The sequence below is a fragment of the Triticum urartu genome, chromosome 5A (assembly GCF_056163025.1).
Source record: "Triticum urartu cultivar PI428250 chromosome 5A, HENAU_Tu73, whole genome shotgun sequence".
Lineage (NCBI taxonomy): Eukaryota > Viridiplantae > Streptophyta > Magnoliopsida > Poales > Poaceae > Triticum > Triticum urartu.
In genome coordinates, this window is record NC_141877.1 from 505706838 (window position 1) to 505722133 (window position 15296).

Genomic DNA, 15296 nt, shown 5'->3' on the forward strand with positions numbered 1-15296 from the left:
GGTTGGTCACCGGCTTGGCCTGACGGTTGTGGATCATCTCGCGCCGGTTCAGCTTCCTCTTCTCTACCCAGTGGCTGGAAATCAACATTTGCCCAGTTGATCCTAGTTAGGGCTTGGAATATAGCTTCATCACTTATCAGCGTGGACGGTTCAATGTCAGGGGCATAAGTGTGCTTACGGATTGGCGGGATAAGATTTTGAGCCTCTGGAATCGGTGCAACAATTCGCTTGTTCTTGTCATCATAGCTGGCTTGATAGTATGACAGGTCTGCTTCTTCAACCAGTTGACAAGCCAATGGGCATACTTCCCGGTTTATGATCCGGAGGTCATCTTCGCCAAATTTTGTTCCGTCTTCCTTTAAGCTGGGATAACCTTGGGCCGCTTCAACTGGATCAAATCAGGTACCCATGCCTTTGTCCGGGTCAGTGCGGCCAAAGCGCCCGTTCTAGCAGCAGACTTTTTTAATTCGTCTACTCGGGCAGGAAGCATAGATAACCTCTGTAGAATATCCTTGATCAAGGTGGGAGGCGGATTGTTGTGTGAAGCAGTGTAGATGATCCGCTGCGCGCCGGTATACAACTGCTCTATCAAAGTATAGGCCGCCATCAATTTCTTCTGAACATCAGACCCTAAGTGGCTAATACGGGCTCCTGTATCATCACGAGGATTAGTAAACCGGCAAATACATGCATGGATATATGGAAAGCTTAAGTTAAAAAGCTTACCGAACACGGCGACGGTCATGGCATGCACCTGCCGCTTCACGTTAGTCAGTTCATCAACCACCGGTTTAAGAGTGGCTTCTGCTTTTTCAGCCCTTTGCACCAAAGCGGATTTTTCAGTCTCCCAATCTGCCCGCTCTTTGTTGAAACCCTCTTTAAGTTTCTCCATAGCGCTCAAAGCGCTGATCAATTCTTCCTTCGCCTTGGAGGTTTCAGCTTGTTGCGATTTAAGGTTCTCCTGCAGGTCAGCGGTTTGGCTCTCTTTCTTGCTCAACTCGGCCTGCATAGAGACAATTATATGAAGGTGACAGTACATACTTGAATTACCAAGCACATAACAAGTTATGCCCTCGGTGCTTGGGGGCTAATGCATATTTGCTCTTCATCATAAATTTTCTACAAGTCCCAAGCATAATACAAGTATTCAACTTGGCACTTGGGGGCTAATGGATATTTTCTCAAAGACTACTGATACAGGAGTTTCTTCTACAAAGTCCCGGTTCATCTTTATAAAAGTTAAACCGGCACTTGGGGGCTATTTCAGTGAAGTTCAGATGCATTATTGCAAATTATAAAGTTTTTTACTAAGTCCCGGTTTAGATTGGTATCTTAAACAGTCACTTGGGGGCTACTGGAGTTGATAAGCTACAAGTCAGTACAAGAAGAGAAGCATGTATGAAGTTACCTCATACTCCCTCCATTTTTATTTAGTTCGCATATTAGCTTTGGTCAAAGTCAAGCTTTACAAACTTTCACCAAGTTTATATACAAAAATATTAAGATATACAATAACAAATCAGCAACATTAGATTTATTATTAAATGTACTTTCACATCATATAGATTTATTATGATAAATGTCTATATTGTTTTCTATAAACTTGGTCAAACTTTACGAAGTTTGACTTCAGTCAACTCTAATATGCAGAGTAAATAAAAACGGAGGGAGTATTTTTCCTTCATCATATTCACCAAGCCGACTTCATAGTCACGACTGGTATATAGACGGTTCAGATAGCCGGAATGAAGGTCTTGAGCACTTAGATGGGCCTAAGTGGACAGATCAGCATTCCATTTGCCTTTGCCAATTGCAGAGAATTCCTCTTTGGCGGTATGCTTTGACAAAGCGACAGGATTTCCTGGATCAGTATGGCCAATGGCAGTAATCAGAACATCATCATCCTTCTCCTCAGCAGTTCGTACTGGAGTTGCCGGTTTGTCAGTATCTTTTCTTGGACTGTCCGGTTTATCAGTTCGGATAGGGCTTGTTGGCTGGTCGGCATGGCCGGTGGTGTCAATTTTGGCCTGCTCAGCAACGAAGTCATGATCTTGAGGCTGTGGGTCATTCAGAATATCATCAATGTTGGCCTCTTCAGGATCTGAAGTCTTCTCCGGATTAACAGACACGTTTCCATCAGCCGGGGTGTTCAACCGAGCCTTCTTGCTTGGTTTGGGCTTAGCACTGAGAAAAGTAAGAAGGATGGAGGTCAATATAATATATAAAATGCATGTTAAGGGTAAAAAAAGTATATAACTCACCTAAGAACCATTTTGAGGGGTGGAAGTTTGGTGGCCGACGACTTGCCAGAGGATGAATGAGAAGTGCCCTGATAATTTGAGTCAGACGGATTAAGAGGTTGACAAAAACGACCCGCTTTGGGGCGTGAAGTATCAAGGGAATAAGAGACCACTGATTGGCGTTTCCGAACCGGACTGTTCGGTAAACCGGCGGAGGTAACTACCTGGCTGCTATGCCGGGTTGTGCGGCAAGCCTCGTGCTGTTGTGTCTTCACAAGAAAGTTTGGATCCAAATAAGCAAGAGGATGAGAAAATTTAACTTTCCAGGTTGCTCGACGGATTTTTAGTGATGGCAAAGGGTTTGAATCGGAGGAAAGAACGATTACCTCTACAGCATCAGCGTGACTGGCTTCAGCGTCGTCCTGACAATAATCATCATCAATAAGGCGTACGAAAAATGAACCAAGTGAGTCAAGTTCTACCTCTAAATCCGGGTTACCCTCATCATCGTCAGCTGGTGGATCGGAGGATGCGGTGGTTCTCTTCCGGTTGGCATGCTTTTTCACAGCTTTAGTTTTTTTACGGGTTGGCTTCACCGGTTTGTCTTGCGGAGGTTTCTTGTTCCAGAATGGATCATCGCCCTGTCAAAAAATCATCACATTTTCATAGAATATTTTGACAGAAGCAATTTCATATAAGCAGATGGTATGATTCTTATAGCTGGCGGTTTGTTGATGGCGCAGAAAGGGGGTAGGCCGGTTTGAGCACAGACAGCCTCCGGTTCATTCAACATATTTTTTACAGCTTCAGTGACTTCGTCATCGGTAAGCTGAATATCAATGTGCCGCTGAGCATCCTTCAAATCCCCTGTGTACTCACACATCAAACCGGGGCCCTGGCTCAAGGGCAAAACACTCCAGCTTATCCAGCAGCGTGCAAAATCAACTCCTGTCAAACCGTTTGCCATAAAGGCCCTAACCTTTGATAGTTGAGGAGCATATTTGATCCTCTCTTTAGCAGTTAGCCATTGAGGAAAAGGATGTGTGTTGCTCAGACGTTCAGGACGATAACCCGGCAGGGGGTTTTCGTCAGCTGGAGACGTATCCTTGCAGTGAAACCATGTCTGGTTCCACTCTTTGGGGTGACTGTGGAGATTGGCATGAGGAAAGGTGACTTCTTTTCTTTTCTGAATCGCCATTTCACCCAGTTCCGTGTTAGGTCCATCTTTGAACTCTGTGCGACGGTTTAGATGAAAGCAATCCCTGAATAGTTCTACTGTAGGTTCCTCTTGAAGGTAAACCTCACAAAAAGCTTAGTTGAAAGTTGGCCAGTACATCTCGGAATTTTTTTGACCGGGAGGGTTGAAACCCCGGCTTAAGTGATCAGAAAATACAATAACCTCTCTGTCCTTGGGAGTAGGAGGACATTCCAGGCCAGGGACCCTCCAGTGAATGACATTTTTCTTGGTTAAAGTACCCGTTTTGACAAGGTTGTCTAATTGTTCTTCAGTTACTCGAGAAGGGACCCAATTGCATTCATACAGCCATGGCAATGAATGATCTACAACATGATAATTACCGGTTTAAGATTTACAGTGGACAGCTATGCGGCAATACAAGGATGTAAGCATGTGTTAAACCGGAGTTGGTTAATCGTAAACCGGAATTTATTAAAGGCTATAAGTTCATTGGCGGTTCAACGAGGGGACTAATGGTATATGTCGGGTCATCATTTTTCGAAAAGTTAAACCGCCTAGTCTGACATTGAAGATACAAGTCTACAGATGTATAAGTGAAGGAAAAACAGATTTCACAAAGTGGGTATTACAATTTTGGATCTGCTGCGTATTGGAAAAGAAAATATATTCAGACCTAAGAAACAATACCGAAACAGTGGATAAAGGTTCAGATGGGATTTTCTATCTTAGCGAGGTGCATTAGATGGAAAAGAAGGGCTACGACTATCATTGAGCAGCATAAACATCAAGGTTTGGATCAAAAGGCTATTATACAAGCAGTGGACACTGACGAACAACGAAGAACACCGAAACCCTAGAACAGATCTATGGCGGAAGAGAAAAGAGCTTACCAGTGTTGATGAGAGAGTGGAGAAGCACCGCAGTTCTCTGGTGCGTTCAGGGTGATGCAGCAGCCAGAGTTGAAGCAAAGGCGATGGTCGACGGTGGCGGCGGAGCTCTAGAGGGTGAGCAGCGCGAGGAAGACGATGACGCGAAGAGGCACGAAGGGGAAAGGTGAAAATGACCCTCGGCCCTATTTATAAAGGCAAGGGATAAGTGTCAAGCGCGAAAATCGAGGAGCCAGAAAAGTGGAAAGAAGGCGGAGCTGTCGCCTCGATTGTCGGAGGCCCATTAATGAAGATGGGTTATACACAGTTTTTCATAGCAGATGATGTCATGGTGGTTTACCACGGTCCGGAAGATGACGTCACGGCGGTTTACAAATTTATGTGAAGATGTTGAAGACGAAGTTTTTTTGAGGACTGACATGAACCAGTTCAAATCAATATGGGGCCTAATGTTGGGGATATTACTACTGGGCGTAAACCGGCCAGGAGAGGCCGGGTTAACTTCATTAGTAGTTCATTATACTTGAAGCCCATGAAGACAGACGGTGACGATGTGTAAAGGCCCAGGGCCCAGAACCGGTTTAAGGCTTGTAGCTATAAACCGGTATTGATATGTAACTCGCATTGTAAGGTAGAAAGAGTGGAGACCGAGCCGGACACGTTTATGAGCCGGCCTCGGGACTCTGTAAACCGACGGGTGTAACATCCCGATTCTCGGAATGTTTAAGAAAACGTTCTCCAAAAATCTGGGCAAGAAAATTTCATTTGTTTTATTTGTTAATAAAGCTTAAATTGGACTTTTCTAATTTGGAGGATTTAATTTGATCTAATGCCAACCTAAATTAAAATTTGATTTTGCTTCTTTTCTTTTAGTTGGGCTTTATTTTCTTTTCATCGGCATATTAAAATGTGCGGCTTTGTTTTTCTTTGGTTTTTCTGAAATTCGTTTGATTCCTCGAGCTTCTTTTCCTTCTCTAGATTTCCTAAACGGAAATCAATTTCTTTTCCTTTTCTCAATCTCAGGTCAAATTCCATCGGACCATTAGATACGTTCTACCATTTGAATTGTCCACCTATCTTACTCATACTTTCCATCCACGCATACATTGTTTCTGAGACAAATCCACCAATACATGCATCTGTACATCTCTCTTCTCTTCCCTGGATTCATCCAAATGTTTTTGTTTTCTTTCTCAAGTCACATGGGCCGAGCCCACCTATTTTTTCCACTCTTATTTCCTCCTGCCCTCCTTCCTTATGGGCTGGCCAAACTGGCCCATTCCTCGACCTAGCGAACCTCCTCTCCTTCCTGTACGTTCACGTTCACAACTCAGGGAAGAGGAAACCCCAACAGCCACCACGCACATTGACTGATGCCTTCCTTTAATCCTCCTTGACTCATCCTTGCTTGGCCCATCACCTAGCGCCCCAAGCGTTTCTCCTTCCTCCACCCACGCACACGTTCATGCAAACCTACAGAAAAGGAAACGCTACAGCCATGATTGGTGACATTCCATAACTCCCATCAAATTTCAATCGTTTCTAGTTATGAAGATATGAGGGCATGCCTCCCGACCTCCTCTCTCATTTCCTTCAGCGCTTCTGCCTTCTCCCTACCTCGTTCTCCCGAGAACTCTCAATAACACTCTGCAAAACGGTGCTCCATGGACACCGGTGTTCGACCCCGATGAAGGAAGCCATCCCCATCCGTTTCCTACATAGTTGGTCAAGTAAGCTAGTCAGCCTTAGGTGTCGATGTCGCCGTACCGCAGATGGGATAGCTGCCTTGCGAGGAGTATCCTCGGCACAGATGGGGGGACCGATTTGAGGTTGTACTCCCAGTTCTATGCGCCAGACCCGGTGGGCATGTCACATCTTTGGGGGATCTAGTCTAAACACCTCGTCACAATCTCCCTGCCGGTATACCAGATGGTGTACTATGCTAGCGACGGCTAGTGGCAACAAGTCGGGATTGTGTCGTGTGGGTAAAGTGTACTACCTCTGCAGAGTGTAAAACTATTCGAATAGTCATGTCCACGGTCAAGGACATCACATGAATCTTTCTCGACATACAGGACCTGTCTTGCTTATTCCCTCTTTGCCCCTATGCTTGAAACCTATGAAGGACGTGAGTTGATCGAGGATCCTCACTTTGATGAAAGTTATTCTGGAGATAAAACTTGTTTTCATCAAAAACTGCTTTTATCCAACTGCTATATTTTTCAAACAAAATTAGCTTTTATGCAAATGAGCCATACAACCTTCCTTTGAAGCCACATGTAGCTATTAGGTCCTTCCCCGTGGGAGGCATGTTGAGTACGTAATGTACTCATGGCAATAATTTTGTTGACAACAGAGTTGCATGAAGATGATGGTGATGACTACGACTACTATGGCGATCTGTAGGAGTGAGGTCACGTGGACTACATCGACTGCCTGTGGCTGAGATGGGGTCTCTACGCATTGTACTTTTCCGCTGTTTTTCTTAATGTAATAAGTGTCATGAGACATTTATCTAGGTATGCTTTGTGGAAAGATATATTTAATATTGTAATACCTTTTATGCATTGTGCAATGATATCATTTCACTGTGTTGTCAACAATGATCCTGGGGTTGACAAATATACACAGGAGGGTCTGGAAGTTAATTCCAGGTTCTCACAGAAGTGGTATCAGAGCCGATGTCGACCTAGTCGCGTGGCCTTAGTTAGAAATGGAAAGCCTTAGGGACTAAGAAAAACTATTTCGAAAAGGATCATTCTCGTACTCTTCTCCTTCACTGTTGCTATTGTCATCTCATCTTATTCAATTGAAATTTAAAATCTACTTCTCTACCATGTTCATTGTAGTATGTGAGACCCTTTTCCCTGCCCTTGGTGTTGAAAAGTCAGAAGCTTCACACGATGTGCCAATAATTTCAAGATAACTTCAACCCCTGAAGCTTTGAGTTGCAACATTTTTCCAAGAGAAGACACTTCGAGACCTCAAGAAGGCAATAACCTTCGATCATGATCCAATCATCAACGTTGAAGATTTGCTCCAAGATTTATTGTGACCAGCCATATAGGATTAGGTTGGTTAATACCCATGTAGTGGTAGGACTCGTAGCTAGTAGACGCAAAACTTTTTGTGTGAGTAACGTCTGCATATTTTTTCTTCTGGCGTTTTTCTATGCAGTCATACTAAAACCCTATTTGCCAAAAAGAGTTGCTTTTGAGTTTTATTTGGATAGCTTCATGTTTATCTGTGTGTTATCTTTTGTTTATCTTCTGGGGTATCTCCTCCTTATGTAGGATTCTTTTACTCCTCTTATGACCTTTCACTCTTCTCAATAAACGCTGGAGGAGGACACTTTCAGAGGAAAGAAGTTGCAACAGCAAGCTCAGAGGTCTATTATCGATGTGAACCCCATGGAAAACCTATTTAAGGGGGTAGTAGACGGTGACTCGGCGAGATTGAAGAATTGAAGACCTTTATTCGCAAACAAGACAAATATTTGAAGACCTCCACCACACCTACCGTAAAGTTTAACCTAAAGGAAGGATCAATGAGTCCAGCCGCACTAAAGCTTGACCTAAATAAGAAGGGCAAGATAGAAGAATGTCAACCACTCAGAGAAGCTTTTAGATTACCATCGCCAAGACCGAACGACTGCTTCCAAGCCTTGAGCAAGTTGGAGACAGTATCAACAATCAAATTATCACCAATCAAGACCCCGAAGTTGCTTGCCATCAAGATCAGAATCAACCGTGATTCCATAAGTTTCTAAGAAGAACTGTGTCGAAGACGAAGCTAACCCAAACCCATTCTCTTTAGTCAACCTGAATCTCGGGGACGAGATTCCTTTTAAGGGGGGTAGATCTGTAACATCCCGATTCTCGGAATGCTTAAGAAAAAGTTCTCCAAAAATCAGGGCGAGAAAATTTCATTTGTTTTATTTGTTAATAAAGCTTAAATTGGAATTTTCTAATTTGGAGGATTTAATTTGATCTAATGCCAACCTAAATTAAAATTTGATTTTGCTTCTTTTCTTTTAGTTGGCCTTTATTTTATTTTCATCGGCATATTAAAATGTGCGCCTTTGTTTTTCTTTGGTTTTTCTAAAATTCGTTTGATTCCTCGAGCTTCTTTTCCTTCTCTAGATTTCCTAAACGGAAATCAATTTCTTTTCCTTTTCTCAATCTCGGGCCAAATTCCATCGGACCATTAGATACGTTCTACCATTTGAATTGTCCACCTATCTTACTCATACTTTCCATCCACGCATACATTGTTTCTGAGACAAATCCACCAATACATGCATCTGTACATCTCTCTTCTCTTCCCTGGATTCATCCAAATGTTTTTGTTTTCTTTCTCAAGTCACATGGGCCGAGCCCATCTATTTTTCCACTCTTATTTTCCTCCTGCCCTCCTTCCTTATGGGCTGGCCAAACTGGCCCATTCCTCGACCTAGCGAACCTCCTCTCCTTCCTGTACGTTCACGTTCACAACTCAGGGAAGAGGAAACCCCAACAGCCACCACGCACATTGACTGATGCCTTCCTTTAATCCTCCTTGACTCATCCTTGCTTGGCCCATCACCTAGCGCCCCAAGCGTTTCTCCTTCCTCCACCCACGCACACGTTCATGCAAACCTACAGAAAAGGAAACGCTACAGCCATGATTGGTGACATTCCATAACTCCCATCAAATTTCAATCGTTTCTAGTTATGAAGATATGAGGGCCTGCCTCCCGACCTCCTCTCTCATTTCCTTCAGCGCTTCTGCCTTCTCCCTACCTCATTCTCCCGAGAACTCTCAATAACACTCTGCAAAACGGTGCTTCATGGACACCGGTGTTCGACCCCGATGAAGGAGGCCATCCCCATCCGTTTCCTTGCGCCAGGAACTTCTCATCCATGCCATGAATCCATTCAGAGAAGAAAGAATGCGATCCGTCGACCTCACACGAAGAATTCCGCATGTCCATGTACACTGTTCATCAAGTTCGCCGCACCCTTCCATCAAACTCGGTGAGCCTCTATCAAATTCCGTTTTCACGTGTACTCGTCATCATCTACTCTATCCCGTAGACATCATCGTTCATCCTATCTATACCGTTGCTCGCGTTGATGCTTGAATGGATGCAATTGACATGTCGGCGTATTTTTTTGAGTTCCTCGGATGATCTTGTGTTCAAGATATGATTTGTTTCTCATGCCCATAGTAACTTCATGGTGGAGTTAGATCGCTAGTTTTATCAATAGGATTTTAGTATAAATTTTGTTATAGTGATTCTTGCCCAAGATTGAATGGGGTTTGTTAATCGGTTAATTTTTTGTATTAATTAATATGTTATTGTTCATTTATTTGCGTTATGCCTAGAAGTGTATCCTATTGGTTTCATAATTTTGTGTGTGGCAAATGATTTATTAGATTTATTTGTTTACCCATTATAGTTTTTGTTCTCGCAAGTAGATAATATTTTTTGTATTGTTATTGTCATGTGTTAGTCATGTCTATAGATTTCAATATAGTTTTGTATGGTTTCATCTATATAATTCATGCCTAATTGTACTGTGTTGCTTGTTGTTTCCACTTGATAATTTGTTGTATTGTGTGTAGTCCTATTTTATGCACGCGTACAATATTTGGTGAACGTTTCACATGCCTAGGAATCACTCGTAGTTACTTTGCACTTTTAGTAGTAACATGTGTGTTACTACATTTATTTGTAGGATTATTTAACTTACAAAATGTTCTACAAGTTGTTTCATGAGATATTTTTCTTTCGTGCGGCACATAGTATGATATGCATATGTATATGTTTTTGCAAAATATTACCATGAGTAGGTTTATGTAGAATTACTCTAACCTTTGCATGATTATGCAATACCTAATGTTTTGATTATTTTCATTTTTGTTTGGAATGAATATATCTTAGATATTGATTATATATTCATTTTCGTCCATGTCGCATGTTCGTTTATTTGGTTTGAAATCATGGCATGCCTCTGATAGTTATTAGGCATCATTTGTAGGTGTTTGCATACTTTTCTTTATGCTAGATGTCAAATACAATGTCTTGTTGTTTGGAAATGAGTGCATTATAGTTCGTTGCGTAGAATATAATTCCAAGTTGTTCCTCTTCTTTCTAGATGTTTGTTATCCACGATTTCATGGTTGGATGCTTTATGTCATTCATATTTTATTGCTATATAGAATCATTCTGATGGAATAAAGCTAGTTTATTGCATATGATAATTATCAGGTGTGTTTATTTATATCAGTCTATTACCATGCCATGTTAACAATTGGTTAAAGTAGAATGTATGTTTGGTTGTTGTTGATCATTATAAATATTTGGATTCTATCTAAATATTTATTTGTGTTTAACTTTCTTTTCTTTTATCATACCATGTTCTTGGGATTGTATAAATAGATTGCATAACATGTGTGTAACGTCCCGTGTGTCTATGATGCCTAGGTTGTCCATTTATGTATTAGCAAGTCTAGGTTGTACTAGACAAAAATACATGTCTTCATGTTATTCATGCTAGTATAGCACATTGCTTGATGTGATTGATGCCATGACCTAGATGTGTACTTGCTTAGTATGCTTTTCCCTTTTGTTTATAAGTCACAGCTAGCATAATAGTATTGTGTGCTAATGCCATTCTTGTTAGTCGTGTTCGTTGATATCAACTAAGTTATCTCATAGTTACACGTTGCATTTTATTAGTAGCATATTTTGGTATCACGTGTGATGATATTCCATGCTTATGGGTATATATCTAGTCATTGCACTGTTATATGCCTAGACATCTTTCATGCAAGTGATGTTTCATGTCTTATTATACTACCATGTGTTATAGTTGTTTCAATAGTCCATCTCATGTTCAAGATATTTTACCTCTCATGTTAGTTGAGTTGTGCCTTCCTCATATGCTTAACGCGCATAGTTTGCTATGTTGTTTAAGCATGTGCGGGTAATCTTGTTACTAGTGGTAATTGGATATCTGTTCTTTCTTACTTAAAGAGCATGTACTACTTTAGTATCTTTTCATGATCAATTGTATGTTTGATGCTTCACTACTAGGAAAAGGGCTATAGATAGGATTGATACTAATGGCGCACCAGGTAAGCAGTGCGTCACTACTCTATACTAATGGCGCACCTGTTGGTGATGCGCCATTAGTGTGGAAGACACTAATGGCGCACCAGAAACAGGGTGCACCACTAGTATTACATTTTTTTCCCATTTTTCCATACATACTAATGGCGCATCAGGTAGACAATGCGCCATTACTAGTTACAATGCGCCATTACTAGTTCTAACTAGTAATGGCGCACCTGGCAGTGAATGCGCCATTACTGTAAATTTTTTCTTATTCATTTTTTTTTGCAAAACTACTAATGGCACACCGTCTAACAATGCGCCATTACTAGTTTAAACTAGTAATAGCACACTGTTAGACGGTGCGCCATTAGTATATATATTTATATTTTTTACTTTTTTGTAAAACTTCTAATGGAGCACCGCCCGCGGGTGCGCCATTAGTAACCAGGGTTACTAATGGCGCATTCCCTTGAGGTGCGCCATTAGTAACCTGGGACCCCAACAAAATATTTTGGACAGCCCCACACCTACCCACTCACTTTCCTCACTTCATTCCCTCCACCTCCTTCTCCAAGCTTTCGGCTGCCTCCTCCTCCTCACCTCATTTGCACCATAGATTCATCAAAATTAAGTGGTGAAATTACCTTTTTTTTGATAGGTAAGTAAGGGGAAAGCTATCTTAATGATGTAGATCTACTTTTTTTCTCCCTAGCTCGCTCCAACAACGTGCACATGCACTTTTTGTGGCCTAGCTAGATCTATGTATGTTTGTGGTGTTGCATATATGTTTATGTTTGAAGGTACCGGTATTTGAAATGCGATAGTTGCCAATATTTTGCCGGAATGTTTTGATTCATTTCCGTTTCGGCGAGAATTTTGGCACTCTATGCATTCTTTTTGGTCCTATTTTTAGGGAAGGTCATGCCAAATTTTTTCTTGGTTCTAAAATATCGTTTTGCTCTACCCCGCAGGCGACCATGGTCCGCACGATGACTGAAGGCATCATGAATAGGTTTTTGAGCTCCGCGAAGGCCGAGATGCTTCAAAAGAACGAGACGGAGATAAGATGTCCGTGTCGAAGATGCAAGCTGAAGAGCCTTATTGCGGACCCGGATTCCGGGCAGGTGTGGGACCACCTGCTCTTGCATGGTTTCATGGATGGCTATCGGTGGCAAGGTGATGAAGATGACTATGAAGTCGTCCATGGCCGGGGCCAGGCAAGAAATGAGGAAGGGCAACAAGACAAGTACCACCGCGGCGAGGGCGGGCGAGAAGACGAAGAATCTCCAGGACATGATCACGACGGTGATGCTGTACATAGTCATCATGTAGAAGATGTCGTACATGATGATGAGGAAGATCAAGACGAAGGGCATGCTCATGAAGATGAAGATGCTGGAGCAGACGACGATGGAGGCTGGGTGCAGGACCCTCATTTCAAGAGCTGCTTCTCAAGCAGACGGATAACGCAAGAGCTGCCGCCCGAGAGAAAGCCAAGCTGGATCAACTGGAGATAGACGCGGTTACTCCATTGTATGAAGGATGCAGGCCCGAGGATACCCGCCTGAAAGTAACGCTCATGGCTCTGGAGATGAAGGTAAAACACAAAATGACCAACGCATGCTTCGACGAGAAAATGTCATTCTGGCACGAACGTCTTCCCAAGGGGAACAAGTGCCCGACCAGTTTCGAGGAGGCGAAGAAAATCGTGTGTCCTCTGGATTTACCGCACGTGAAATACCATGTGTGCATGAACAATTGTATCATTTATCGGGACGAGCACGCGGAGTCTACCATATGTCCGGTGTGCGGCGTCACTCGATACAAGAAGAGGAAGAAAGCTCCTCGAAAATCGGTGTGGTACTTTCCGATCACTCCTCGTCTGCAGCGGTATTTCGCGGACCCTAAGGTAGCAAAGCTCCTGCGTTGGCACGTGGATAGGGAGGAGAAGAAGCGGGAAGATGACGGAAATGATCCGAAGATAAATAAAAAAGACAAGATGCTGAGTCACCCTAAGGATGCGAGCCAGTGGCAAGCGTTGAACTTCGAATACCTAGAATTTGGGAATGATCCAAGGAACATCGTGCTGGGCGCGAGCACTGATGGAGTCAATCTGTTTGGCAGCCAGAGAAGCACACATAGCACCTGGCCTGTGTTTGTGTGGATGTACAACCTTCCCCCCTGGTTGTGCATGAAGAGGAAGTACATTCACATGAGTATGCTAATTGAAGGGCCAAAACAACTAGGGAACGACATCAATCTGTATCTGGGGCTGCTGAAGGAGGAGCTAGACACGCTGTGGAAAACGCCAGCCAATACATGGGACGCCGCAGAGAAAGAATATTTCTCTATGAGAGCCGCACTGCTCACGACGGTGCACGACTATCTCGGTTACGGATATCTCGCGGGGCAGGTAGTACACGGATTTTCTGGATGCGTAAGGTGCATGGATGACACAACGTATCGCCAGCTGGATAGACATCCCGGGTCTTCGAAAACCGTGTTCATGGGACATCGAAGGTGGCTTCGCGACGATGACCCGTGGAGGAAACGCAAGGATCTATTCGATGGTGAACCCGAACCCCGAAAACGCCCGTGTACGAGGAGCGGCGAGGAAATAGATGAGCTGTTGAAAAATTGGAAAGACTGCCCACTGCCGGGAAAGAAGCAAAAGGCGCCAGAGCCGGGAAAGAAGCGAAAGGCGCCAGAGCCGCTGTTGAAGGTATGGAAAAAGAGGTCTGTTTTCTGGGACTTGACGTACTGGAAGATCCACCGTGTGCCTCACAGCCTTGATGTCATGCATATCACGAAGAACGTGTGCGAGAGTCTGCTTGGTACCCTGCTCAACATGCCAAAGAGGACCAAAGATGGGCCGAAAGCAAGGGCAGACTTGAAATCAATGGGCATCAGGCAGGAGCTTCACGCTAATGATGATGATGATGATGATGATGATGATGATGATGATGAGGCGAAGCAGGACACAGAAAGTCATCGCAAAGGCAAAAAGGCCAAGAAGACCGGAAATGACTACCCTCCCGCGTGCTTCACTCTAAGTCAGGAGGAGATCGAGCAGTTTTTCACCTGCCTCCTAGGAGTAAAACTTCCTTACGGTTACGCGGGGAAGATAAGCAGATACCTAGACCCAGCGAAGCAGAAGTTCAACGGAATGAAGTCTCACGACTGTCACGTGCTGATGACGCAGATACTTCCAGTTGCAATCCATGGGATCATGGACGCGCACATCCGTGAAACGCTATTTGGCCTATGCAACTTTTTCGACGTCATCTCTCGGAAGTCGATTGGCGTGAGGCAACTCAGAAGGCTACAGGAATAGATCGTGGTGATACTATGCGAGCTTGAGATGTACTTCCCGCCCGCATTCTTCGACGTTATGGTGCATCTGCTGGTCCATATCGTGGAGGATATCATCCAACTCGGGCCGACGTTCCTGCACAGCATGATGCCGTTCGAAAGGATGAATGGTGTCATTAAAGGTTACGTTCGCAACATGTCATGTCCAGAGGGAAGTATAGCTAGGGGCTTTCTGACCGAAGAGTGCATCTCCTACTGCACGAATTATCTAGGCATCGAGAACCCCGTTGGTCTGCCCGTCAACAGGCACCTCTGCAGGCTCGCTGGATGGGGTCACCGTGAGGGTCGCCGCGAAATGCATGTCGACTTCGAGGGTCGACTCGCCGACTTTGAAAGAGCAAACCTAGTTGCGCTAAAACACATAGACGTGGTCGATCCTTGGGTGGTAGAGCACAAAACCTTTATTGAGAAGACGTACAATGACCGAGGCCAACAGAGGACGGACGGAGATATACTCAAAGAGCACAACTCATGTTTCACGCGTTGGTTCAAGCAGA

General features: G+C 43.6%; 1 pseudogene; it reads left to right on the forward strand.

The window, feature by feature from the left end:
* The window catches only part of LOC147972293 (disease resistance protein RGA2-like), a 74375-nt pseudogene that overhangs the window by 44981 nt on the left and 14098 nt on the right, over window positions 1-15296 (forward strand).